Raw genomic sequence first — 25,867 nt, 5'->3', positions numbered from 1 at the left:
ATCAGTGGGTGGAGACCCATACAATGAGCAGGAAGGTGTTATACCCCCATCTTGGGGAGGGTTGATGCTCTCAAACAGAGCAGAGGATGTCTCTCAAGAGCAAGGGTGGTTCCCAGTGGGGGTGGACAGGCTACTGTGTCACGCCCTCAGCATTGTTGCAAGTATCTACAATCTTGTCCTTCAAGCAGTGAAGCATGGTTGAGAGGAGGGGGTGAAAGGAATAGAATAGTTAGAAGAGGACGTAACTGGGGGCAATGGAGGTGTTCTACATGATCCTGCAATGATGGATACAGGCCATGTTAAACTATACCAAAAATTTATAAAAATGCATAGTCTAAAATGTACAGCATAATGTAAACCATAATGGAAGCATGGTTGGTAACTGTTTCAATACCTGTTTCAATACCATGTGGGATCAGTTGCAGCAAATGTAACATCCACATGTAAAAAGATCATTTCTGGGAAAGGGGGAAAAGGGTTTGATGTTGGGTATATGGGAGTCCCCTAAATTGTATATGTGACTTTACTGTGATTGAAAACATTTTAAAAACATGAAAAAAAAAAAAAAGAATGTAGACACTGAGGAAGAAATGGAAGAAATTGCCTTGCCACTATACTTACAAGGTAACACCTATTACAGTGATGAAAGGCAAAACATCAAAAACAATTTATGACATTTTTCATTTTTTAATACTCCAATTTATTTTTTACTTTATTTTAGTTTTTCTATATTATTATGTATTCTATATTAAATCTTTAAACTTATTACCACTTCACTTTCCTACTAATTGAATTCAGCAATATATTAGACTTCATTTTTGAAGAACTTTTAGATCACAGAGGGGTTCAGCTATGGCAGGGGAGGAGCACTGATGGAGGGTGTCATTGATGGGGTGTGCATGGGTGGGTGGGAGTTCTCCAGGGCATGTGTATATGGTATATAGTTATGTTCAGATGGCCATTGGGTATTGACATAATGGGTAAAATTTAACCTGACAACTGAGGGAGTGCTGAGTTCCCATTCTGCTCCCAGTGGAGCAGCAACAACCTCCCAAGCACAGGGAAAAGACAAGTGAAGAAGGAAGGTCCAGTGATGGGTCCTTGATACTGATGACTATGCTTAGGAGCCTGTGTGCTGGAAATTTCAACTAGGCTTAGGGCTGCAGGGTGTCTAAGAGTTACCTCCTGAGAGCCTCCATGTTGCTCAAATGTGGCCACTCTCTAAGCCAAACTCAACATTTAAATGCATTACCTTCCCCCCAGCATGGGACATAACTCCTGAGGATGAGCATCCCTGGCACTGAGGGTTTTTACCAAGTATCAGGTAGTGGTGCAACTTGAGAAAAGATATTGAACAAAAAGGGGAAAAGGTAAAGACAAATGAGTTTATTTGGCTAAGAGACTTAAAAGTGAGTCAGTAGGTCATCAAAGGAATCATTCTTATGCATGTCTCAGCAGGATCTCAGAGACAGCCAAAGTAGATACAACCCCAAGTAGTGGTACTCCTGAGGGCTATGGAGACACCCAGGTCCTATGGTCATAACATATGACTCTGGAGTTCAGTGCCTTGCCAGTGGGCCCTACTTTGGAATTTGTGCTCCTGAGTGTGATAGAGTTGGACTCAGATATGATGTCTCTACACATGCCTCTTCTGTCACTTTATTTATTTATTTATTTTTAAAAATTACATTAAAAAAATATGAGGTCCCATTTAACCCCACCACCCCCACCCCCCACTCCCCCCACAGCAACACTTGCTCCCATCATCGTGACACATCCATTGCACCTGGTAAGAACATCTCTGAGCATCACTGCATCCCATAGTCAACGATCCACATCATAGCCCACACTCTCCTGAGCCTGTGGTTTATGCTCAGGAGACTTGAATCTCTGGACTGACTGTGTGCCAGCTGGGCCCCCAGGCTCAGCAGAGTTGCAACACCTAGTCTCCAGTTTGTTGGGCATGCCCATGCCAGTTAACAGGGAGGTGGGGATGGTCAACCACCACACCAGGGAACCAAGAAAGTCTACAACTGCAAGCAGGAGAATTCCATCCATCAGCCATGTGGAATCTAGGTCCCGCTTGAGTTAGAGGCAGAGTTGGCGTCACCATCCCAGTGTCCTCAGGAGGAATAAAAAATGGGTTAGAATGGACTTACTGGTACTGTACTACAGAATTATTATGACTCTAGCAATGGAAGAAACAGTATATTCATGTGGAGATGGTGACCACAGGAGTTGCGAGGGCAGGGAGAGGGAAGAAGAGATGTGATATGGAGGCATTTTCAGGACTGGGAGTTGTCCTGAATTATATTGCAGTGACAGATGCAGGACATCATCTATCCTGCCATAATCCACTGATTGGACTGGGAGAGAGTGCAAATTACAATGTAAAGTATAATCCATGCTGTGTAGCAGTGCTCCAAAACGTATTCAACAAATGCAATGAATGTGCCACATTGATGAAAGAATTTAGTGATGTGGGAGGAGTGGGGTTGGGTGGAGAGTGGGGTTATATGGGATCTTCTTATATATTTTAATGAAATATTTTATATGATCTATGTATCTTTAAACCTTTTTAAAATCTACAAAAAAAGAAAGAAGAAAGTATTAATGATAATAGGAGATTATAAGAGTCAATAAAAGGAACATCCTCAAGATTACTTTAGGGCTAAAGGGAGAGTTCCCAAGGAAGGAACTGACTTTATTAATTATTCCTTTGAGTCAGCCACTGTATCTTTGAATGTTCTGTTACCTGAAGACTACATTTAATGTTATCTTCCAACAACTTGTATGTAAATTATTAATAGGAAAAAGAAGAGGGAAGAAAATGGTTAGCATATACAAATAAACACATACACATAACATGTAAAAAGAAAATGTAGACATCTGCTATAGTCCTCACTTTGTAATTGGTTATGAGCCCATTGTTTATTTCAGTGGTCTCTTTCTTTTTCTGCATGTTCTACATTTCTCTTGTTATCAACCAGATCCTCAGCTGGTTGGTTCTTTTCCTGGTAGAGTGACACAAACTTCAATTGCTAAAGTGTCTGAGTCTTCAATAGTTTAGCATTTTTCTCTTGCTGTATTTTTCTGTTACAATTTACTGTAGGAATGAAGTGCTATGAGAAGCCCAGATAATCCTATGTGTTCCAAAATAACCACCCTGCTCCCCAAAGGACAGTAGCAACCCAATTTGTCCTGATAATAAAAATTGATTACTCCAGTAAGTAAAATAACCCCTTGTTTTACTCATTATTTTGCGTCATAAAGAGCCTAAAATGACCATGAGGCAGAATTATCTTCTAGTTCAATGGATTCATTGTGCCTTCTAGAGGAAGCATTTCTTTTGTAGGGTCCAAGCCCTCCAAAACACTAGAGCTTGGTTGTCAGAATAGGAATCCAAAATTATAGTAGTATGTTATGTTATTAATTAAAATAGTGAAAGGAGTTATTCCCATTCCCACCCATTATTTTATGAATCCATGTATTATGACTACGGGGGAACATAAGGTGTATAGTGGGCTCTAACTCAAAGTATATATTGCATCCTCTAAGCCAGAATCCCATACTTTCAGAGTGTCGCCTGCAACTGGGATGGTAAATGAGTCTTAAGAAAGCCATTCCACCTTTCAATTAGGTCAACCACTTCCAGGTGATGGGATAAGACTAGTTATTTCTATGGGCAGGAGCCCCTTGCTTCACTTTCTTTAAGTGAAATGGATCCCTTAATCAGAAGCAATGCTGTACAGAATGCCATACTGGTAGACATGTCATTTTATGTTTCCATGGATGATGCTGCTGGTAGAAGAATCATGGGCAGAGAAGGCAAATCCATATCCAGAATACGTATCTATTTCAGTGAGGCTGAGAATCTGTTCTCTCCATGATAGAAGAGGTCCAATATAACTAACTTGGCCTCAGGTGGATAGCTAGTCCCTCAATGAATGAAGCCATTTCAGGCGATCTGCATTCACTCTGCTTAGCAGATTAAGCCCTCAGCATGTAGTGTTAGGTTAGCCTTAGGAAAAGAAAATACACATTGCCGAGTCGATATATAGTCTCCTTCCCTGCTACCATGAACATTACAGTAAAATGGCCACTTAGTTCATGGGCACATTGAAAAAAACACTGAGTGGCTAGGGAAAGAGACTATATGACATTCAGAGAGTTTGTCATGTTGTCTACAATGGATGCTTTTCATGATCATTCACATGAGACATAATTGTCTCCAGTCAGTGACATTTCTATGTGTTCCATTAACATACTTCTTTCCCAGACTCCCTATTTTCTAATCTTCCAAACTGATTTCTTCCAAATCCCTGACCATCCAGCCAAACTCTAGGCATCTTCCAATGAATTATTGTAGATTTATATTGACTATCTCTCACTACAGACTACCAAATGTCCCACTCTAACAGCTGTCCACTGGGAGGATTTTCCTTTACCACTCTTTTTCAGGCTTGTCCTTCCTGAGCATTCTGTATTACTGCAACTGTCCACTTGGTAATACCAGAATATCATGCAAACCCATCTACAAACTGGTTGATTGTTTTCTTTCCCTGTTAGCTAATTTAAAGCAATCCCATGAGAAGTAATAGGATGGATTGCAGAAGAGTAGGTAATGGAACATGAGTTACAGTAAAAAGAGCCTGAGTCACTTGCCCACACAACTTACTCCTTCCTTCCAGATGGGCAAGAGTACTATCTTTCATATATTATTTATATTTGATGATAGGTAGATAGCTTGTTCACGTGCTCTACCTTATAACTATAATCAGACTATACCTGTTCATAATGGAAAGCTCAGGTTTCCTGTCAGTTTATATGAGGACATGAGGACCCCTGTCATAGGGAGTAGCTGTTTCTCTAATTAAGAAGGGGGCTTTTTTATTTTTAGGTATGTGGGAAGCTGGAGGGAGCTCAACCATTGAGCCACATAAGCCCCCCTGACTTGGTTTTGTTGTTTGATTGCTTTTTTGTTTTGAGGAGGCACGAGGGACAAAACCTAGGACCTCCCATTTGGGAGGCAGGTGCTCAACCACTTGAGCCACATTCAGTCCTGAAATAAGATGCACTCTTTGCAGAAAAGGATATAGACTTGCTCTTAAATCATAGAGGTATGAACTGGGATTCTTCTAATGTTGCTTTTCAGAGCTGGCATATAGCATTTAATTTGTTGATTCATAATGTACAAGTGGTAAAGCAATTTGTTCCACAGACTGTATTTGCTGTGAAGTCTACTTTTGCACTGATACCCAAGTGATTCTGGCAATGTTACAAGTGACTATATTAATAAGTCAAAGAAGCACACATAATGTGGTTTATAGCTTCCCAAATCCAAAAAAGTTTACCAGGCATGGTACCTCTTTTTCCACAGTAGGTGAAGTGAAGTACAATAACTTGTCTTTTACCTTGGAGGGGCTATCTTAATATGCTCCAGACAATTTGCACACCCGAAACTTCAGTGATGTGGTAGGATCCTGAAATTTTGTGGGGTTTATGTTTTGTTCTCTAATTCACATGATTTACAAAGGCATCTAAAATAATCAATATTTCCTGCTCATTACTCCAATTAACATAAGGTCATCCATGGAGTGGGAAAGTATGATGCATTGTAAAATGTCAAGATGATCACAATCTCTTCAGACTATATTATGACACAGAGCAGTAGAATTAACATAGCCAGTAATCTAATTGCTTCTGGTAGTCTTTGCAAATTTGAATGGAGAAAAAGATATTCTCTAAATCAACAACCCATGACAAAAGCCAGAGGCAATGTTGATTTGATCCATTAAAGGTACTACATCAGAAACAATCACTGCAATTTGGGTTCACCTCCTGATTAAGTTTACAGTAGTCTGCACCAAAACAGAAGAAGCTCCTTTCTCCAGAATGGTCCCTACAGCTCCCTCTACTGGCGAAGTTTAACGTTGTGTCTTTTGGCAAAGCAGATGTTGAAGAGGTCCATCTTCAGTATCACAAATCAGGTGAATAAAGAGTAATACTACTTAGCAATAAAAGGGAACATGCTACTAATACATTCAAAACACTGATGGATTCCCAAAAGCATTACATAAAAATAGCCAGACAGAAGAGAAAAAATAACTCTATGATGCTGTTTTTATAAAACTAGAAAAGGCAAGATGACAGTTTCCAGATTAGTGGTTGCCTGGTAACAAGGTTTGGGATAGAGATGTACTGCAGAGAGAATTTATTGGGTGATGGAAACTTCCTAACATTTGACTGTAGGACTGGAATTGAAGTCAGCTAGTAAGATAGGGAATCAATAGATAGATCTGGAACCTGTCAAGAAGTCCAGGTAGACATCAATAACCCCAAGATGGCTGCTGGAAGACCTCCCCACAAAATTCTGCCATTCAGAACAAGATTTCCTCTGGAAGCCAGGAGAAGCCCTGGATATTCCCCAAGGACTTTATCACTGGGCCCTCCTAGGGGATTGATGGGTGGGGCAATCAATCAAAACAGCAAACAGCTGGAATTCCTCCTCTGCCATTAGCAAAGGGGTGGAATAATTAACAGTTCAAAAAGCAGGCACAAGGCCTGAATTTGCTCTCTTGCCTTGGGACCCCAATTCTGGCTGCTTCCTCCCTGCTCATGGAGAGATAACATGTAAGGTATTGTGAACCTGGAACTTGAATCTAGTAATTGTAGTTCAAAGAGGAACTTATGCATAAGGTAGTACATTAATTAGTATTGAATATTGTACCTATGTCTCCTATTCTAGGTGTATGCCTAATGATTATGGTGATAGGTTTTCTATTCTTGACCATATGCAGAGGGACATTGAACATGTTAAAAATCCTGATAAACTTCATTTTCTAAATAGTTAATGAATATGCTTTGCCTAAGTCTCCTTCCAGCTCTTATTCCAGGACCTGTCCCACTCATACCTGGGGGAGGACTAGAAAATCCACATGCCATCCTACCAGGGCTAAGCATTTTCCCACCAGAAGGGAAACTGTAAATGAGGTGGCTAGACCCACTTCAACTTAGCCCCTTTGAGACCTTCCATGGAAAACCTTCCCTCACCCAGGACCTGGAAACCAGGTTCTGATCAAAATTTGGCAAGGAAACAAGCTTCATTCTCAATTAGAGCCAAAATGGAAGGAAGTTTCCTCTGTAGTTCTGATCAGTCCCACAGATTTTAAAGTTAAAGTAATTTCCAGCTTGGTGCACTAATCCTGATTGAAGTCAGCTGCCCAAAGAAGTACCTGTTCACCAGAAGCACCTGATGGGTTACACGAATGCCAGTCATTAGATGGCCTGAAATGCCTCTTCAAGGGACAAAGCTAAGTAGTGTCTATGTCAAAGTCAGCTGTTTCCTCTAACTCTAGGCCAAATGCCTATTGTTAGGGGGAAAGAAAACCAGAAACCCCGTTTAAAAATCTTGTCTGTTTTCATTTCTTTTAACTTAACAAAAAGGGCAGTGTCTCTTCTCATTCATCTCCTCTACCATAGGAACTGGCATTGGCAATTTATACCTAACACCATTGCCTATTGCAATCTCTCCCTAGAATTAACCAATAGCATAAAAGTAACTGAAGGAAGAATACTGTTTCACATCAATTTTATGAAAATGCAACCTTTATAGGCACCTTGCCTTTTCTACTTTTGTGGTGCAGTATCCTCTTATTGGGACCATATGTTCTCAAAATTCTAATCAAGTTTATTTATCCCAGAATCAACATCTTGTTAGCCGTATGGGAACTTCATCCAGCTTCACCCAGGATCCCAGATCCATCTTTCTCCAACTGAGATAGAATTGCAGGAGTGTTTTGCACCTCACCTGGTAGGGCCTACTGCCCCTAACCAGCAAGAAGTTGTTAAAGAAGAAAGAACATCTCCCTTTAGTATCCCTTTAAGAATAAAGGTGTACATTCTCTGAGGGGGGAATGAAGCTATCTAGTGAGGTAGGAAATCAATAGATAGATCCGGAACCTGGCAAGAAATCCATATAGACATCAATAATCCCAAGATGGCTGCTGGAAGATGGGCCCCCCCCCGCCCCCCGAGATTCTGCCATTCAGAACAAGATTTCCTCTGGAAGCCAGGAGAAGCCCTGGATATTACCCTTGATTTTTCCTTTCAGGTTGCAACACTCCCTTTAATATCACTTGTAATTCTGGTCTTTTGGTATCATATTCTATCAGTTTTTGTTTGTCTGTTTAGGCTTTGAACTCACCCTGTTTTTGGAAGGACATTTTTGTCAGATACACACTCCATGGCTCGCAGTTTTTCTCTTTCAGTACCTTAAATACATCATACCACTTTGATCTTGTCTCCATGGTTTTTGATGAGAGGTCGGCACCTAATCTTATTGAGTTTCCTTTATATGCGATGCTTTGATTTTTTATTGTTACTTCCAGAATCCTCTCTTTATCTCAGATAATTTTCATTCTGAATAGTATGTGTCTTGGGGTAGATCTATTCAGATTTATTCTATTTGGGGTGTGTCATCCTTCTTGGATATTGATATTGATATCCTTCATAAAGGTTGGGAAATTTTGGTCATTATTTCCTCAAATATTCTTTCTGGCCCTTTTCCATTCCCTTTTCCTTCTGGGATACCAATAATGTGAATGTTTGTATTTCTCATTGTCTCTCAGTTCCCTGATACTCTGTTCCATTTTCTCAAATCTCTTCTCTTTCTGTTCTGTCTTCTCCAATTGAAGTGTTCTGTCTTCAAAATCACTAATTCTGTCTTTGAGGAAATCAAATCTGCTCTTTGTGCCTATAATGTATTTTTTTCTAAAGATTTATTTTTATTTATTCTCTCTCCTTCTCCCCTCCTCCCCATTGTCTGCTCTCTGTGTCCATGCTCTGTGTGTTCCTCTGTGTTTCTTTTTGTTGTATCATCTTGCTGCATTAGCTCTCCATGTGTGTGGCACCACTCCTGGGCAGGCTGCGCCCCTTTTGAGCAGGGCGTCTCTCCTTACAGGGTGCACTCCCTGTGTATAGGACTCCCCCATGCAGGGGACACTCCTGCATGGCCTGACACTCCTTGTGCACATCAGCACTGTGCATGGGCCAGTTCACTACTTGGGTCAGGAGGCCCTGGGTTTGAACCGTGGACCTCCCATATGGTAGTTGAACCAAATCCACTTTCCTGTAATGTATTTTTAATCTCATCCATTGTATCTTTCTTTCCCAAAAGATCTGTTACTTTTCTTTTCAGGCTTTTAAATTGTTCTTTATGCTCACCCAGTGTCTTAATGTCCTTTATTTTTTCTTTAAATTATTTTAAAAGAATTTCTTTAAATTCTTTTCTCTGAAGAATTAAGGAAAGACATGAGATTATCACAGATTAATTGCCTTAAATCCTGTATCTGTGGATGGCATATTAGGTTTGTTCCTTTGGCTGGGTCATCTATTCCTTTTTCCTAGTATGGCTTGTAAGTTTTTGCTGATGTCTAGACATCTGGGTATGCTGGTGAATTTACTCTGATGGCCAGTTTCTCTCGTCTATTTTTCCCCCCCCCCCACAGGTGTTCTTTGACATTTTGTTCAACATATTCTAAGTCTTTAAAATTTCCCAGTTTAAGTTATCAAAATCAGACCAACATCTCATTAACATGGTACACATTTTCTCCCAGAGTTTATGATACAGATAGAACTGAAACATTTTTTGACCACGCAACTTCCAGTCCAGCCTGCAGATGGTGCCCATCAGTGTACCTTTCCATGGAATTTTTTCAGTCCTGATTTTCCTGTATTCCTTTGTTGAATCCCCAGAGTGAAATAGCTGATAGGGAGGAAGATGTTTTTTCCCCTCAGTCAGGTGTAGTGAGCCACAGGTTTAATATCTGGGAGTGGGGGAGGAGAGCCCTTCTAGGCCACCACAGGAACTTGGTAACTCACCTCTCTTCTTTCAGCTACTTCATGTATCTGTCACTCACCCTCCTAGAATTTCCAGCACTGTCCTGTCCTGCTGACCACTGAAAAGGTCCTTCTGACAGCATCTGGCTCTTTCCCCACTGTTTTTGTGAGAGCACTGAACTCTTCCTGTAGTCCCACACCATCTTGCCACAATCCCTAGCTCTCTTTTGCCCACTACTTGCATGATTTCCCCCCCCAACCTTCCACCCTCAATCTACTCATATCTTTGATTTTAAGCTAAATCTCTGGCAGACAGCATATAGTTGGATCATGCTTTTAAATCCATTCTGCCAATCTTACACTCGACTGGAGGGTTTAACTCATTTATACTCAAAATCATACTGATAACAAAGGACTTTCTTATGCCATCTTGCTATTTAGCCTTGGTAAATCTTTACCTTTTTGGTCCCTAAATTCTATTAAAGCCTACTTTTATATTTATTTGCTTTCTTGTTTTCTACCATATTGAGTGCCTTCTAATTTCATCTACTTCACTTGTGTTTACCATTGAGTTAAAATTTTACATCTTAAATATATGACAACTACATTTGGCTTGATACCAAATAACATCAATAGCATGCACATATACTATTCCTGTATCCGTCTGTCTCCCCACCATTTTTTGCACTTGCTACCACTTATAGCTTAGTATTTGTGTATTCAAAAACCTATGTTTAGAATTATTTTTTATGCATTTGCATTCTAGCACCTGGTAGGAAGAATGAAGTGAAGTTACAAACAAAACAATACAATAATACAGGCATTTTGAATTAACCAAATGGTTACTTTTCTGCATATCTTTATTCTTTATGCTGCTTTAAAATACTGTCTAGTGTCTTTTCCTATCAGTCTGAAGAATTCCCTTTAGCAATGCTTGTAGGGAAGATCCAGTGGTGATAAACTCTCCCAGCTTTTGTTTATGTGAGAATGTCTTAATATATTCCTCATTTTTGAAAGAGAGCATCACTGGATGTAAAATTATTGCCTTCATCATTTTAAGTATTTCAACCTCTTATCTTCTTGCCTCCACAGTTTATGATGTGCACTCAATAAAATTGGTACTCCTTGTACATAGTGCATTGCTTTTCTCTTCAGAACCTTCTTATATTTGTCATTCGATAGTGTAATCGATATATAATGGGGTGTATTTTTATTATTCTTTATCCTACTTGTTGTTTGCTGGGCTTATTGGACATGGATATTCATGGCTTTTTTAAGTTTGGGAAGTTCTCTGTCATTCTTTCTTTAACTATTCCTTTTGCCCATTTTCCTCCTCCTGGGACTCCCATAATGTTTATTTTGGTGTGTGAAATGATATCTGATAGACATGTTGGGTTATTTTCATTTTTAATATTTCTCTTTTTCTTTCTGCTCTTCAGCTCATTTCAAGTGTCTCATCTTCAAGCTTCCTGATTCATTTTCTGCCAGCTCAAATCTGCTCTTGAAGCCCTCCTGGGTCTTTTTTTTTCAGTTATTGTGGTCTTCAACTCTAATAGTTCTTTTTGGTTCCTTTTAAAAACTTACAAATCTTAGATTCTTATACTGCTCATTCATTGCTTTCCTGATATTCTTTAGTTCTTTCTCTGTACTTTCTTTCATCTCCTCAAGCATTTTTAATATCATTTTATAAAGGCTTTGTATGGTATGTCCACATTATCATCTTCATTGTTGTTTTCTATGTTTTTATCCTCTTCCTTCAGATGGGTCATCATTATCTATTTCTTCATTTGTCTTAGACTCTTGTTGCCCTCTGTACATTTTGATATTTTAAAATGTTAACTGGAAATCACTCTCTGGGATGTCTGCATCTTGGTTTTGTGCCAGGTAGTGATAAGACAGAGAATTTATTTTTGCTTCAGCCCTCCTATCAGGGAGGCCCTTCCAAAGCCAATGCAGTGTGTGGGGTTTACCCTGTCTTTCTAGATCTCTGTTTTGTCCTGGTCTTTTGCTTATTAGTTGTTTTGGAGTTCCCCTGTTTACAGGAATTTGATTGTGCCCTCTGTTTCCCAGGACACAGATATCTCTGTCTGGGTTTGTAATGCTAGCAGGCCTTTATTCCAGACAGTTTGCCTCTATAGTTTTTCACACTCCTTTTGTTGTCATGCTGCTATTTCCTGGAGTGCAAATTCTTAGAGGAGAATCACCCCAGGGAAGAATTTCTCAAGTTAGTGTTTCCCAGCATAAACAGGCCCAGACCCATGGAAGGTTACAAATGAGTTCCAAAGTGTCCTGTGGAGAGAATCAGGATGGGCACTAATCCTTCTCTGATGGCTCCCCAAAGCTGAGTTTACACATCCTCTCCAGCAAATTCAGCCCTTCAGCTAACTTTCCCTCACAACCCTACTAAGCCCTGGTTCCTTAAATCTCCACTACCTCTTCCCCCATTAGAGAATGTTGAAACAATGTTTGTCACCACCCTTTTCTGTGGTAGGCTTGAAACAATGGCTAGCCTCATTGAGCTGAATGAACCCAATGAACTGAATTTGCTAATCAAAAATCATGACCAATGATCAGCCTTGACCACACCTGCTCTTGAGGAAAAAGATGTTTACATCCCTTTCTGTATCTAGGAGCTAGCCAGTAGCTGGACTATGAAGTAGCCTCTGTGAGGGTGGGTGACAGTTGCTAGTAGTCATCACATGAAGCAAGCAACTTACAGTTCTTTACTGTAGTTTATCAGCGCCTTCTTGTACTGTTCTATGGATGATGTACATTATTTTTCTGGTCTCTGAAATTTCAAAAGAGTTGTTTCAAACAGTTCCTGCCTTTTTAATAGTTGTTTTGGTGGAAGGGAGGAGTTCTGGAGCTCCCTATTCTTCCATCTTCCCAAAAAGTCTCCTACTTCCATTTTATTTTTTATATTAGTTCATCATTATATATTTCTATATATGTATAATGTATATATGATGTGTATTGGTATATTTGACTATCTTTGATCTGATTTTTGAAAAAGTCATTTTTACATAAAAGATACTTTTTTATACCTGCAAATGCTGATTTAAAAATGGTGCATTTTTGTTAAGGTATTGTATTAGAAATTTTCTCTCTCCATTGTTCGTTCTCATGAAGATTTTTTGTGAATTGGAATGGTTTGATTCTCATTTTCTGTTTTTTTAAAATATTAGTTTTGCATGGATTCAGTCAGTAATTTTTCTATTTATTTTGAAATGACTTGTCTCTTTCTGAACCAATAATGATAGATAATTCTATTTAGTCAGGGAAAGGAACTACTATAGTTCCATAAGTTATTATTTTTGTAATATCCTGGCTTGATAGTACAATGGTTTACTATTTCTCTAATAGATGATTCATCTTTGAGAAAATTACCTGTGCTTTCAGACCTTATAATTATCTTTTGTTTCTACAGCACTTTGCCTAAGTTGAGGTATTCAGGAAATGGACACTGAGATGGACATTTATGTATAGGATGTCTATAGAAAAATTTCTCAGATTCAATGATTATTTACATATTAAGGAAATAAGATTAGGCAGAGGTATATGTCGAACTTCAATATAGTCATGGCAAAGATCTTAACCAATCCCATGTGGAAGTATGGATCTGGAATGTTGCTTCAGCTTTGCTAATCCTTATGGCAATTTAGCTTAGAACATGAACTCTCATGGAAAAGTCATTGCATGTATGCTGCCCCCGAGGATGGTGTGTGACCTTGAGTGGGCTCTCTTCAACCAAGGCTAATTCCTAGAAGGAGTCTCCATTTCTATCATCAACTACTTGTGACACACTGCTTAGCAAATAAGACAGGATCTAAGCTGTGAACCATAGATCCACCACAGTCTACCTCTTGTATTGTTCATACTATATGTTTCTTACATGTTCTAGGAAAAACCCCTCCAAGGTTTCCTTTCTTCTCTTTTCCTGGGTATTCTTACAAGAGGAAGGTTAGTGGGGCATCTTAGTGCCACCACTGTGGAGTCTGAATATCACATCAACATTCATCTGATCCTGTTTCTTGAGCCTCCTTTCCTTTGGCTAATATCTGCCATCTAGATGATTAACATTGTCAGGTGACACAGAAGTCTTATCCTTGAGCTGTCTGAAAACCATGTCAATCTTCTTCCTTTAAGACATACTTGTTGCAATTGTATATTTAGTGTCAAATTTGAGCATGGAAGTATTGAAGATTCCTATGGGTATCCTGAAAGGCAAATATATACTTTACTATCCCCATTCGGTAACAAGGTCCTTAACTCTTGCTGGCTATCTGAGATAATTAGGCATGCAAATCTTATGATACTTTTCTTGTCCATTGGTGTCTTTAAATATAATAAGATTCTCACTGTGTTTCTGGTAAACTACTTTCCTCACTGTGCATTTCTCATAGTGCTTTTGTTAGTAATAAAAGTGTTATTTTCCTCAACTCGATTATCAGCATCTTGTCAATAAGTATTTCTAATAACAAGAATTTCTCAGCCCATTGTGCTCCCTCTACCCAATGTTTTTTCCAATGCCCTGTATATTATTAAAAAATTAATAATGGTTGAAGAGAACTGAAATTTTAGCAATGATAGCAGTGAATATGTATGGAGTGTAATGCTTGGTTTTCTGGGTGGAGCCCTAAGATTTGTAGCATAATCCGTGATTTAAGCATATTTAATCAGTGTATATATTTTGATGATCACACAGGTTAAACCTTATTAAATGACAAATGCCTTTATGAAGGTTGTTAAATACCTGTCAATCAGGATGAGGAAATTCAACTTACCTAAAAACCCAGAAAAGTCCTCATGTAGGAAGGAAGATTTGAGCTCAAAGATGAGAAGGATTAGGTGGAATGGGAGAAAGAAGAGAAACATATTGTACATGATAGAAGCATTCTGAGCAAATTCATTGAGACAAGGCTGAAGCAAGTGCATAGAGGAACAAATATATGATACACATGGCCAATTGCCCTGAGGTGAGGGGGACAACGGAAGGTAAAAGGTAAAATACAGACTAGATTATCTGGAATACCAAAATAAAGAAAGTGGATTTTGTTAGCAAGTAATGAGGGAACTTAAATAAATCTTGAGCAGAAAATTATCATTTTTTTCATTGACAAATATTTATAAAGCACCATACAATGTCAAAAATATATGTGAGTATAATAAAATATCTTCCCTAGTAGTGATGGTGGGAGGAAAGTGATGGAATATAGATGTATGTTGAGGAGTTATTAGTGGTATGAAAAAAAAAAGTGGCTAGTTATGTAAAGAGCAGCTAAGGTAAAAATGCAAAATAATCCTGTAATTTATTTGTGGGTCTAAATAATAATTTGTGGGATCTGGAGACAGATTCAGCTCACAGAGCTAAGAAGTCCTTGACCCTGGCTGGACTCACCATACCTTTTAATCTCCTGTCTACAAATCCAAAATACTTTTAACAAACAATGTTAATCGCGTTTCCCCCAGTAAGCGACTCACTACACCTTTATTTATTTTTTATTTTTTTATTTTTTGCTATTTTTTTAATTGATTTGTAATAATATTACATTAAAAATATATATATATATGAGGTCCCATTGAACCCTACCACCCCCCCCACCTCTCCCCCCCCAGCAACACTCCTTCCCATCATCATGACACATCCATTGCATTTGGCAAGTACATCTTTGGGCACCTCTGCACCTCATGGTCAATGGTCCACATCATGGCCCATACTCTCCCCCATTCCATCCAGTGGGCCCTGTGAGGATTTACAATGTCTGGTGATTGTCCCTGAAGCACCATCCAGGGCAGCTCCATGTCCCAAAGACGCCTCCACCTCTCATCTCTTCCTGCCTTTCCCCATACCCATCAGCCATCATGTCCACTTTTCTCAATCCAATGCCACCTTTTCTATGTGGACATTGGATTGGTTGTGTCCATTGCACCTCTATGTCAAGAGGAGGCTCAGATTCCACATGGATGCTGGATGCAATCCTCCCACTTTCAGTTGTAATCACTCTAGGCTCCATGGTGTGGTGGTTGTTCTTCTTCAACTCCATCTTAGCTGAGTGTGGTGAGCGCAATAAGTCAGATTGTAGGTGCTGGAGTCTGTTGAGGCTCAGGACCTGGCTATCACATTGTCAGTCCAGAGATTCAAATCCCCTAAATATATCTTAAACCCCGACGCTAACTGCACCTCCAGCACATTAGCATGAAAGTCTTATGAAGAGAGATCCCATCTGAGTCCAGATTCATCACACATAAACACCAGTTCCAAAGAGGGGCCATCTGACCTGGTAGTTAACCCCATCGGCCATGACCATAACTCCCATGGGTCTCTTTAGCCCTCGAAGGAACCGATATCTGGGGGTTGTATCTGCTTTATCTGTCTCTCAGACTCTGCTCAGTTGTGCAAAAGGGCAATCCTTCTGACAGCCTTCAGACTCTTTTTTAGAGACTTGTAGCCATATAAACTCATTTCTCCTTTCCATTTCCCCCTTACATTAGGTCAAACAGCATTTTAAAGTCATGTTATTTTATGTAGACAGGGATATTCTGCTGATCCGCGTTGAACCTTCCGTATAAGGTCATTTTCCAGTTGCATCATCAGTTGGTAGTTGATAGTGTTCCCTCGCTGCCAGGGAGGCTCATCCCCGGGTGTCATGTCCCACGCTGGGGAGAAGGCATTGCATTTACATGCTGAGTTTGGCTTCGAGACTGGCCACATTTGAGTAACATGAAGGCTGACAGGAGGAAATTCCCAGGCACAATGCTGCTCTAGGCCTTGTTCTTATTTTAGGCTTATCAGCTCACAAGCATATTCATTAGCGTCAGGGGCTCACTGTTGAACCCTCACTCCCTCCCAGTCCCTGCCGCTGCACCTGGGAGACTGTCGCTGCTCCCCTAGGGACCATGACAGAGCATCACTGGCCAGGAACCCAGTACCCCCCCCTGCTGTGGTTTTTAATTGTTGCCACTATGAGTATATCCAAACATTACCATGCACCCTGGACATATGTTCTGTACAGCTCCCTGTCAGCCATATATCCCCTGTCAATGGTATCCCATACCAGTATTCCTCCATTGCCTTTGTTGAACCACTCTGTGATCCAGAACTCCCTGAAATTTGAAGCCCAATATAATGTCAGGGTCCCTTACTAGGAAATGGCATATAGCGATGGGTTTAAAGGTTAGATAAAGAATACGTGTTGACTAGGAAAAAGTCCTACATCCTATCTTTTTTTTTTCTCCCCCCCCCCCCTAATTATTGAGCTTCTCTTCACAGGAGCCCTAGACCACAGCAATGCATATATATAGTATACAGCACTCCCATACATCCACCACAAAACCTTTTCCCTTCCACAGCGATACTCTTACACCCTATTCACATCATATTTACTTAACGTAATGTACAGAGTCTGAGACAATAGCTTTCAAACAAGGTGACATCTGTGCTTACATCGTGGTGCATACTTTAGGATACACAGTTTTTTACATTCTTAGTTATCCTATGTTTTACATTATGGTTTACATTATCAGTCTGTCATCTCCTATATGTTATGGTGTAATATTACATGTTTTATATCCATCCTTGTGCACTCTCATGAAACTCCTCTCTTACCCCCCATTTACCTTGGTTACACACATTTAACGTCCATTTTCCCTTCCACCTTGGTGCCCACAGTGACAGCCAACCTCCGTTTCCCAAGGAGCCACTTCCAGATATAGATGGAATAGTGTTCAGGGTCTAACTTGCTCAACTGCCCCAATGCCCTGGGAGCCACCCTTTCTTTCGAGAGATACAGTTCCCTCTATTTGATGGCATTAGTCCTTCCCAGGATGTGGGTCCACCCCCACTCTCACCACTTGGGTTTCTACCCCATGGTGTCACCCACTCTGGCAGAATGAGCATTTAGACATTCCCTAGGAGCCCGTCCTGCATTAGACCCTCCCCTCCGAGCATTCTAATCAGGTAGCCCTCTTTATTATATTTTGATATGATTTTCTCGGCATTTTACTCTCCACCAACACCTGAGCCTTTCCTGTGTTCATATGCTACCCCTCCCTCCCCCCACTTTTGAGCAATGTTACCCATCCGCCCATCCCCAGCCTCCCTCAAACCCGCAAATCTCCAACCAAAGGCAACCCCTTGCCACCCTTTTATCTCTTCTTTGTGTTCATACTTACCACCATCTCGTCTTAAATTCCACCCCTGCAGACATCGGCTCACATCCTTCCTCCACCCTCCGATTTCCTGTAAGCCTATCGTTCAGTCTCTTGCTATCTAGGGCAGCTTGGTTATTTCAAATCATTGAGGTCATGTAGTATTTGTCCTTTAATGTCTGGGTTGCTTCACTCAACATAAGGTTCTCAAGATTCATCCATGTTATCACATGTGTTTGTGGTGTGTTTGTTCTTACAGCCGAGTAGTATTCCATTGTGTGTATATACCACATTTTATTGATCCACTCATCTGTTGATGGGCATTTGGGTTGATTCCAACTTTTGGCGATAGTGAACAATGCTGCTATCAACATTGGTGTACATATATTGGTTTGCGTCCTTGTTTTCAGTTCTGCTGGGTATATACCCAGCAGTGGTATTGCTGGGTCATATGGCAAATCTATGGCTAGTTTTTTGAGAAACCGCCATACTGTCCTCCAGAACGGTTGGATCCTTCTGCATTCCCACCAGCAGTGGATGAGTGTTCCCCTTTCTTCACATCTTCTCCAGCACTTGTATTCTTCTGTTTTTTTCATAGCTGCCAATCTTATGGGTGTAAGATGGTTTCTCATTGTGGTTTTGATTTGCATTTCCCTGATAGCTAGAGATTTGGAACATTTTTTCATGTGCTTTTTTGCCATTTGTATTTCTTCTTTGGAGAAGTGTCTGTTTAAGTCTTTTTCCCATTTTTTAAATGGGTTGTTTATCTTTTATTTTCAAGATATATGAGTTCTTTATATATGCAAGTTATAAGTTTCTTATCAGATATATGGTTGCCAAATATTTTCTCCCACTGTGTGGGCTCCCTTTTTACTTTCTTGACAAACTCCTTTGAGGTGCAAAAGGCTTTAATTTTGAGGGAGTCCCATTTATCTATTAGTTCTTTTGCTGCTCGTGCTTTTGGTGAAATATTCATAAATCCATTTCCTATTACAAGGTCCTGTAGATGTTTCCCTACACTGCTTTCCAAGGTCTTTATGGTCTTGGCTCTTATATTTAGGTCTTTGATCCATCTTGAGTTGATCTTTGTATAAGGTGTGAGATGGTAATCCTCTTTCATTCTTCTACATATGGCTATCCAGTTCTCCAGACACCATTTGTTGAATAGGCCACTCTCTCCCAGTTGAGAGGGTTTGGTGGCTTTATCGAATATTATGTGGCTATATATGTGAGGTTCTATATCAGAGCTTTCAATTCGATTCCATTGGTCTATGTGTCTCTCCTTATGCCAATACCATGCTGTTTTCACCACCGTAGCTTTGTAGTATGTTTTGAAGTCAGGTAGTGTGATTCCTTCAATTTCGTTTTTCTTTTTCAGTATGTCTTTGGCTATTTGGGGTCTCTTTCCTTTCCAAATAAATTTCATAGTTAGTTTTTCTAGTTCCTTAAAGAAGGCTGTGCTGATTTTTATTGGGATTGCATTGAATGTGTAGATCAGTTTTGGTAGGATAGACATCTTAATAATGTTCAGTCTTCCTATCCATGAACAAGGAATAGTCTTCCATTTATTTAGGTCTTCTTTGATTTCCTTGAACAATCTTGTATAGTTCTCGGTGTATAAGTTCTTTACCTCTTTAGTTAAATTTATTCCTAAGTATTTGATTTTTTTATTTACTATTGTGAATGGTATTTGTTTCTTGATTTCCTCCTGATCTTGCTCATTATTGGTGAACAGAAATGCTACTGATTTTTGCACATTGATCTTATAACCTGCAACTTTACTAAACTCATTTATGAGTTCTAGAATCTTTGTTGTAGATCTCTCAGGGTTTTCTATGTATAGGATCATGTCATCTGCAAATAATGACATTTTGACTTCTTCCTTTCCAATTTGAATGCCTTTTATTTCTGATTCTTGCCTCAGTGCTCGAGCAAGTACTTCTAAGACAATGTTAAATAGGAGCGGAGACAGTGGGCATCCTTGTCTTGTTCCTGAGTTTAGAGGGAAGGAGTGTAGAATTTCTCCATTGTACACAATATTGGCTTTAGGTTTTTCATATATACTCTTTATCATATTAAAAAAATTTCCTTGTATTCCAATCTTTTGGAGTGTTTTTATCAAGAAAGGGTGCTGTATTTTGTCAAATGCTTTTTCTGCATCAATAGATATAATCATGTGATTTTTTTTCCTTCAATCTGTTTATATGGTGTATTATGTTGATTGATTTTCTTATGTTGAACCATCCTTGCATACCTGGGATGAATCCCACTTGGTTGTGGTGTATAATTCGTTTAACGTGTTGTTGAATATGATTAGCAAATATTTTTTTAAGTATTTTTGCATCTGGGTTCATTAGAGAAATTGGTCTGTAATTTTCCTTTCTTGTGATGTCTTTGTTTGGCTTTGGTACTAGGGTAATGTTGGCATCATAGAAGGAGTTGGGTAATGTTCTTTCTGTTTCGATTTTTTGGAATAGTTTCAGCAGGATTGGTGTCAGTTCTTTCCGGAATGTTTTGTAGAATTCACCTGTGAAGCCATCTGGCCCTGGGCTCTTCTTAGTTGGGAGATTTTTAATAACTGATTCTATCTCTCTGCTTGTGATTGGTTTGTTAAGATCATCAATTTCTTCTTTTGTCAATATGGGCTGCTTATGTGTTTCTAGGAATTTGTCCATTTCCTCTAGATTGTCATTTTTGTTGGAATATAGTTTTTCAAAATATCCTCTTATGATAGTCTTTATTTCTGTGGGGTCAGTGGTGATATCGCCTTTCTCATTTCTTATTTTGTGTATTTGCATCTTCTCTCTTTTTTTCTTTGTTAGTGTCACTAAAGGTTTGTCAATTTTCTTAATCTTCTCAAAAAACCAGCTCTTGGTCTTGTTTATCTGTTCAAGTGCTTTCTTATTTTCTATTTCATTTAGTTCTGCTCTTATCTTTGTTATTTCCTTCCTTCTTCTTCCTGTTGGGTTACTTTGTTGTTGTTTTTCTAATTCCTTCAAATGTGCAGTTAGTTCTTCAATTTTTGCTCTTTCTTCTTTTTTGATATATGAATTTATGGCTATAAACTTCCCTCTCAGTACTGCTTTTGCTGCATCCCATAAAGTTTGGTATGTTGTGTTATCATTATCATTTCTTTCAAGGTAGTCATTGATTTCTTTTGAGATTTCCTCTTTGACCCACTGTTTTTCTAAGAGTGTGCTGTTTAATTTCCAAATCGTGGTGTGAAATCTGGGCTTCTGTCCCTTGCAAATCTCCAGCTTGACTCCACTGTGGTCAGAGATAATGTTTTGTATGATTTCAATCTTTCTGAATTCGTTCAGCCTTTCTTTGTGGCCTAGCATATGATCTATCTTGGAGAATGATCCATGTGCACTTGAGAAAAATGTATATCCTGCTGTGTTTGGGTGTAGCAATCTATATATGTCTATTAGATCCAGCTTCTCTAATATACTATTCAGATGTTTTGATTCTTTGGTGATTCTCTTTTGAGATGTTCTGTCCAGAGTTGATAGTGGTGTATTAAAATCCCCCACTATAATTGTAGATGTATCTATTGTTTCACTTAGTTTTTCCAGTGTTTGTCTGACATATTTAGAGGCACCCTTGTTAGGGGCATAGATATTTATGATTGTTCGATCTTCTTGACAGATTTTCCCTTTCACTAAAATGTAGTATCCTTCTTTGTCTCTCACAATTGTTTCACATTTAAAGTCTATTTTGTCTGATATTAATGTAGCTACTCCTGCCTTTTTTTGGTTATTGTTAGCTTGTATGATTGTTTTCCAGCCATTCACTTTCAATCTCCATGCGTCTCTGGGTCTAAGATGTGTCTCTTGTAGACAGCATACGGATGGGTCATATTTCCTTATCCAATGTCCCAGTCTGAATCTTCTGATAGGTGAGTTTAATCCATTGATATTCAGTGTTATTACTATCAAAGAATTATTTGTGTTAGCCATATTTTGATTGGATTTGTGTTTGTCATATTTTGTTTGTATATTTTTTTGTCTTTTTTGTTGTTTTTGTTGGTCTTATACTTTCCTCCAACTCTGCCTTTCCTGTTTTTTCCTTTCTTCCTGCAGAACTCCCTTTAGAATTTCTTGAAGGGGAGGTTTCTTGTTGGTATACTCTTTCAGTTTCTGTTTGTCTGCGAATATTTTGAACTCTCCATCATGTTTGAATGCTAGTTTAGCTGGATAGAGTATTGTTGGTTGGAAATTTTTTTCCTTTAGTACCTTGACTATATCATACCACTGCCTTCTTGCCTCCATGGTTTCAGATGAGAAATCAACACTTAATCTCATGGAGCTTCCCTTGTATGTGATGGTTTTCTTTTCTCTTGCTGCTTTTAGGATTTTCTCTTTGTGTTGAGCATTGGATAATTTGACGAGTATATGTCTCGGGGTGGGCCTGTTGGGGTTTATGACTAGTGGAGTGCGCTGTGCTTCTTCGATATGTACATTTGTCTCTTTCAGTAGATTTGGGAAGTTTTCAGCCATTATTTCCTGCAACACTCCTTCTGACCCCTTTCCCTTCTCTTCACCTTCTGGAATGCCTATAATACGTATGTTTGAGAGTTTTGCATTGTCATTCAGGTCCCTAAGTCCTGATTGGATTTTTTCTATCTTCTTATTGACCCCTTCTACTATCTGTTTGATTTCTGATGTACTGTCTTCCACATCACTAATTCTCTGCTCTGTCTCTTCTAGTCTGCTGATATTTGCTGCAAGTGTATTTTTGATTTCTTGAACTGTGGTGTTCATTCCCATCATATCTGTTATGTTTTTGCGTATGTCTGCAATTTCCCCTCCAAGTGATGTCTTCATGTTGTTAACCTCTTTCATTACTTCGTCAAATTTGTCAGTGATAAATGTTCTGAGATCTTTCATTGCTTGTGCCAAGTTTTGCTCCCCTTCATGATTATTGGTTTGTTGATTGGATTCAGCCATGTTTTCCTGATTACTGGTTTGGTTTGTAGATTTTTGTTGCTTTCTGGTCATCTCTTTATCTTGACAGATTTAATCAGTTCCTTAGCTTCTTTGTCTGCTGTTGGAGGTTAATTAGCTGTTATTTTTGCATAGGTGTTATATCTTCTCTTTGTCACTTTTTTTTTCTTAATCTAGTTTCTTGTTGTTGGTTAAGTTCACTTTAAAGGAAAGTATTAGTGTTGGGGAAAGGCAATTGTGTAAGCAAGGGAAAAGTGTAAAGTAGTATTGGTGATATATGTTAACAAAGCAAGAATATGAGATCTGGGAGGATGGAGGTTAGATTCATGTAAATTGTGTAGAGTTATAGCAGTAGGTAGAGTACCTATTATGAGGTAGATGATTTAATATGGGAGGAATATGGTATGAGCTAAAAAGCTATTGATTTCATGAGAGAGGGAAAGAGAAAAGAAAGTAATAGTTTCAAGAGTGGATAACAGACAGAAAACAAAACATAGGTATTAGAAATTAAGACTTAGACCCTTCGTGGATCGAAGAAAGGGAGGTGGGAGGTGGAATATAGGAGAGCCAGTAGATGGTGGCGGATATCAAGATGTAGGGGAAAGAGGATAGTGTAGGTAGCCTAAATCAGTTCACACAGAAATGAGGCAGTGGAGGATGAGAAAACCCAGCGAATGTGAGGTGTTTCCTGCCACACCTATTGTATAATTGAGTTAAAATAAACTAAGTAGAATATGAGGGACAAGAGGGAGAGAGACAACAGAAAAAAAGAAAGAAAAAAAAAGAAAGTGGGGGGAAGGGACGAGAGGAAGAAAGTAAAAGGGGGTGGGAAAAGGGTGGGGAACAGGTAGGGGAAAGAAAAAAAAAAAACAGATATGCATGACCCAGAATTAAAACACCCACTACCCAGCACCTACCACACAAAAAAAAGCCTTAAATAACTGAGTAAAAGAAAGACTTTGGGGGATACGCTTGTGAGAGAAGACTAGGGGATAATGCGGTGTTAGCAATCAGGAAATTGAAAAAAGTAAAGAATAAGTCAAAATGAAAATAAAAACAAAACAAAATGAAACGATAAAGAAAAAATGCCAATGTTGAAGGCTAGGGCATTTAAGGACCTCAGATGGACCTCAGTGCATGATGGATTCCGGGATGGAAAGTCTGAGATATTGAGGACTCAAGAGATGTGAGTCTCTGGTGTGGGCCACCAGATTTTAGGGAATTCAGACCTGGCAACCTCCAATCTGGTCTACAGGAAGCCTGGGAGCCCCGCAGTGTAACACAGCCCTCAGGGATCCCCACAACTGGGTGCCAGCCTTATGGGGGAAGTCAGATCCGCAAACTCTATATTATGACTGAACCCTGCAATTCATTTACTTAGCTGGGCTCATTAGTATATCTCACTTCAGCTTTTGGACAGCTCCCGTCCTGTGATTCCAAACCACTGCCACTAGAGGGCGCCTCTACACCGCAGCCACTTTGCTAGTACAGATCTGAAGCCCGGCCTGTGTCACCGAAAACAGATTCGAAAACCAGAATTCCCAAGCTTCGCAAAATATTCCCTAATCGGCTTCCAGACGTGTCCCCCTCCCTTGCCACAGCCTAAAACATCTTTCTGATTATGTCTCTTTATTGCCTATAGCCTATTTGGGTCGGAGACCGGCTGCCGGGATTTTGGGGGCGGGGCTTCAGGCGGAAGCGCTATTGTTTATGTTCGCAATCACAAGTTTCTCCCGCTTCACAACAAAATACTGTCTATCTTCCCAAATCGCTCTGCAAAGGCGACCCATCGCATCAACCCGCCCACAGCTCGCCCAGAACCCGCGAACTCCTTAACAGCTCAGAGCCGGCTAAAAGTGGTGCCGCCGGGCTGGACCGTGGTTCCCCCCACCCCCAATAGGGAGGAGCCCGTGCGTGGGTCTCACCTACGGGCAATAGAACCCAAATTATATCTACTAGACCAATCCTCTCCATTACCTTTCCACCCAATTGATGTCCAGGCACTTCTGCCCTGCAAAAATCCCGAAAAAGCCTGGCCTTGGAGAGCCTGTAGCCACGCCCAACCGTCTCTTCCCGGGACCTACCGCAAAGGCAAGTTCACTCAGCGACCATCTTGCCTTCTCCCTCTACACCTTTAAGTATACAGCATTTTTGCATATTTTGTGGACTGAATCTTTCCACAGAAATATACTCATTTAAATGAAAGAAAATCCCTTCAGAATTTGATGGAAAATTAACTTTGTACTGTAAAGAACATAATTAATGGCAATGACCTATTAGTAGCCTAATCCCAAATGTTTCAGAGACAAAGATAAATATTCTGAATATCTTTAAGTCTTAATACCAGAAGGAAAACGAAAGCTGTAACAAGTCCCTTCTCAGTGAAATCTAGTAAGAGAAGTATTCTAATTTATTTTTACACATAACAAGAATATACGTGAATATTTATTTCTCTAAATTTTTTATCATTTTTCATTGTTCTTAGATTTCAACTTCTTAGTTATCTCTGTAATTTTTCTATAAAGTGAAGCCTATGTGGAACTAGGATGAGATAAAATACTGCATTTCATCCTGACTCTTTCTGAGTATGAGGTAGAATTTTAAAATGCAGGTAAGTCCCAAAATAAAACTGTTATATAATTTAGATGTGTGCATTGAAAGTGATTTCCAATTTAGCCGAATGCTTCAATGACTTATTATTTAATGTTTTAAAATAACAATAAATAAATAATCGGGCAGTGAATTTCTTTTGATACTTTAGCTGTGAATAATAAACCTTTGTAACCATAGAGTTTACATGAATAGTATCTTCAGTCACTTGTACAATGCATCATAAATAATGACAGAAGAAATAATTATAAAGTGAAACATTTTTTTCAAATATACTAATAAGATTCAGAGGGTTTTCTCTTTTTCTCAGTATTTGAAAACTG

This window comes from Dasypus novemcinctus, chromosome 4 (genome assembly GCF_030445035.2).
Source record: "Dasypus novemcinctus isolate mDasNov1 chromosome 4, mDasNov1.1.hap2, whole genome shotgun sequence".
In the NCBI taxonomy this organism is placed as follows: Eukaryota; Metazoa; Chordata; class Mammalia; order Cingulata; family Dasypodidae; genus Dasypus; species Dasypus novemcinctus.
The sequence above is the reverse complement of the archived record's forward strand: the minus strand, read 5'-3'. Positions refer to the sequence as shown.